We start from the raw sequence: 4,307 nt of genomic DNA on the forward strand, positions 1-4,307 counted from the left end.
TCAGCCTCCTGAGTAGCTGGGATTACAGGCACCCGCCACCACGCACAGTTAATTTTTTGTATTTTTAGTAGAGACCAGTTTCACCATGTTGGCCAGGCTGGTCTTGAATTTCTGACCTTAGGTGATCCACCAACCTCGTCATTTCAAAGTGCTGGGATTACAGGCGTGAGCCACTGCGCCCGGCCCAAATTGCACTTTTTAAAAAGAGGCTGCTCATTTAAAATTGGGATAAACACTACTAAACTTCCCTCTATTTCTATTTGCAGAATTAACCGAGAAGGCCATAAGTATACAAATTCTTTACCACTGCATCAGGAAAGATTTGAAGAATGATAAACTTGTTTGGCAGAGACTGAGAAATTGATTCCCAGCACAGACTGGATGACGAGTTAAACAGAAGGGCACAATGAGGAAACTGGATGCTATTTCCTTCCCTTCCCAGTAAAATCTTTATAGTGCAGCTTATTTACTTTTAATTAAATTCCAAGTAGATGAGGCTTTTCCATATTCAAAACTAAGTTCCAAAATGACAATAAAGAATATTTCCAGGTTGTTTCCCTACTACCTGGGAGGGAATTAATTCATCAGCCTTTAATCTTCTCATTATATTTATGATGTTGATCAACACTGGTAAATAGGAGGATGGGAGGTGAATTTTTAAACTGTTTAACAACAGTTCTTTGCAAGGGGAGTTCATGCATTTGTGGATTTGTATGAAGATAAAGTTGAACCACATGTATATGAGCTGTGATTATGGAGAAATTGGTTGGCTTACCACGAGCCACAAGAAAAGGGCAATCTTACAAACTTCTAGTCAGCCCTCATGTGTGTCAGTGTGTGTGTCTGGATGTTCAGTAAAACTGGCCCAGGTTAGGTTAGAAAACAGAATGATCATTGCCTGCAGCAGATGAGAAGGCCACAATCATTCCTTACCAGGTGCAGAGTTCTCAGTAGCCAGTGTCTCTACCCCACCCCTCACTTGGATGTCCACGGCACACCTCAGGCATGGTTTAGGAGACTCTTTCCTCCCCAAAATAGCCGGCTCAAGTCCAGCTGCTCACTGTAAGAAAAGGGCTGAAAACTCAAGAAGCAAAAGGTGTACTGAAAGGAAATCAATTTTATCCAAATGCTACCAGTTGGAGAATGGCCAGCCTTTAAAAGACCGTTCCACCTTTTGGGGCTGAGTGAAGGGGTTTAAAATGAAGGAAAAAGTGTGGGAAAATGTGAGAATATCAAGGGAGGGAAGAACTCTGTGTGTCTCTTGCCCATCGCTATCTTGAGTAATCGCCGGTCCGGAGGTCCAGTTTGCGTCATCCTGACTTCTGCCCGGTAGTGGTAGCCTAACTGTTCGTAACTCCCCCAAGCAGGAGCATTCTGCTGCTGGGGCCCTGAGACTTTTTTGTTTCAAAATTGTCCCCTGGAATTTCTAGGCAAGCACTTAATTAGATAAGCTAGCACTGTTCACCAACGTGCCTCGTGGAAAAGAGAAACAAAGAATATCAAAGTATGTTTCAAGGCTGAAAGCAAGAAAGAAAAAAAAGTTTTAAAATGCATTTTGAGGCTGGGATGCTCAGTTACGCTTAGACTTTGAGGGAGCCTTGAAAGTCACTTGCAATCAGTCAAAGTTGGTCCAGGAGCTTAAACTTCTCGTTTTCTCAGTTGGCATTTTTTTTTTTTTTTTTTTTTTGAGACAGAGTCTCGCTCTGTTGCCAGGCTGGAGGGCAGTGGCACAACTGCAGCTCACTACAGCCTCTGCCTCCTGGGTTCAAGCAACTCTCCTGCCTCAGCCTCCGGAGTAGCTGGGACTACAGGCACACGCTACATACCCAGTTATTGTTTGTATTTTTAGTAGAGATGGGGTTTCTCCATGTTGGTCAGGCTGGTCTCGATCTCTCAACCTAGTGATACACCCGCCTCAGCCTCCCAAAGTGCTGGGATTACAGATGTGAGCCACTGCGCCCAGCCAGCCTCGGCTGGCAGTTTTTCTAGCACAAAACCTTTAACACCTAAAAAGGTATACATCTGCTCTGACGATTTGGAATACTCTGCTTCTACTGCTGTAGAGAGAAGTCACTCAGTCCTACTTGGCCAGGCAGTATAATAAGGCTCAAATAAGAATTAAAAAAAAAAAAAATCAGGCATTATGCAGTATTCTTGAGGAAACAGTCAGGTGGATCAAAATTGAGAGATAATCACATAACAATGGGGCTGGACTCTTCAAAAATGCCAACGGCATGAAAGTCAAAAGTGGGGAAGGGAAGCTTTCTAGATTAAAGGAAAATAAAGAAACTTGATAACTACATTCGATGCATTATCCTCAAAGAGAGCCTGAATGGTGGAACATGACAGAAAATATATCATTAATGCCACAAGTGTGAGAACTTAAATCTCGTTATATATGGATAGTTGTAATGCATCAGTATCAAACTTCCTGTGTGTGATCACTACACCACAGTTCCAAAGGAGAATCTCTGTGTTCTTAGGAGATGCACATTGAACTACTTAGTGCTGAGCCATATGGGAGCAATAGGCCAAAAGAGAAATGTATGCCTTTATGCATATTTTGTACGAAGTATAAAAAGCTGGCCAGACGCAGTGGCTCACACCTGTAATCCCAGCACTTTCGATGGCCAAGGTGGGTGGATCACAAGTTCAGGAAATCGAGACCATCCTGGCTAACATGGTGAAACCCTGTCTTTACTAAAAATACTAAAAATTAGCCAGGCGTGGTGGCACGAGCCTGTAGTCCCAGCTACTTGGGGGGCTGACGCATGAGAATCACTTGAACCCGGGAGGCAGAGGTTGCAGTGAGCTGAGATCACACTACTGCACTCCAGCCTGGGCAACAAAGCGAGACTCCATCTCAAATTAAAAAAAAAAGTTAATGTAAGCTGCAAATAAAGCCTGCATTGCCCAATCTGCTTGCATGTCATTGTCATACCTTATAAACTCGGCAGCCACATATCCCAGAACCAAGGGCTGATTGGAAACACTATTCTCACTGCACAATAATGCAGGGTCATAAAACAAACAACAACAGCCTGTCTTTATTTCAAAATTTGATATTTTGGCTATCATGGGCTTTTTGCCTTAACATTGGTACACTAAAATATGCACATTAATTACTTTTTGTTGCCCTCTTAAATTTTTTTGCCTCATTCACCTAATCCTGATCCTAACCCTGGTGAAGGATCATGATGCCCACAACTTACATATAGTTCATTTTCTAATATACGGATATGTATATACCGGGCGCTGTGGCTCACGCCTGTAATCCCAGCACTTTGGGAGGCCGAGGCAGGTGGATCACAAAGTCAAGAGATTGAGACCATCCTGGCCAACATGGTGAAAGCTCATTTCTACTAAAAATACCAAGAAAAAAAATTAGCTGGGCATGGTGGCTGCTGCCTGTAGTCCCAGCTACTTGGGAGGCTGAGGCAGGAGAATTGCTTGAACCCAGGAGGCGGAAGTTGCAGTGAGCCAAGATCACACCGCTGCACTCTAGCCTGGCGACAGAGTGAGACCTCATCTCATAAAAAAAAAAAAGAATATGTATTAATTATAATATTTTCTCCTTATTTTTTTTGGGGGGGGGGATGGAGTCTCTCTCTGTTGCCTAGGCTGGAGTGCAGTGGCGCAATCTTGGTTCATTGGAACTTCCACCTCCCGGGTTCAAACGATTCTCCTGCCTCAGTCTCCCCAGTAACTGGGATTATAGGTGTGCACCACCATACCTGGCTAGTTTTTGCATTTTTAGGAGAGATGAGGTTTCACCATGTTGGCCAGGCTGGTCTGGAACTCCTGACCTCGTGATTCACCTGCCTCGGCCTCCCAAAGTGCTGGGATTACAGGAGTGAGCCACTGCACCAGGCCAAATAGTTTTTATATGCCAATCACACTTCTGGAAATCTAAGAAATACTTCAAAAATTTTGAAGATTTATGTAAAAATGAAGTTCACATCAATGTTATCTACAATAGCAAGAAACTAGAAATAATTTAAGTATCTAACAATATGGAAATACTTAAGGAATATGATACAACCATTTAAAAGGATAGTCCCAAAGGGTTCAAAACAGGAAATTATTACAACATGGTTTGTGGGAAAAGCCAGAATCATAAATACTTTTATAATAAGATATCTATGTTAAATCAGGCAAAGGGATAAAAAATATGATATACTGAAAATACTGAAAAAAATCTTAACAGTAAAAGTTAACTAACAAATATTATATACATACGTGAGTAGTTAGTTATTCTAAAATTCAGTCACCCTGCCAGGGACCTTGCCTAACCAACTCATCTAAAA

The sequence above is a fragment of the Cebus imitator genome, unplaced genomic scaffold (genome assembly GCF_001604975.1).
Source record: "Cebus imitator isolate Cc_AM_T3 unplaced genomic scaffold, Cebus_imitator-1.0 Scaffold471, whole genome shotgun sequence".
NCBI lineage: Eukaryota > Metazoa > Chordata > Mammalia > Primates > Cebidae > Cebus > Cebus imitator.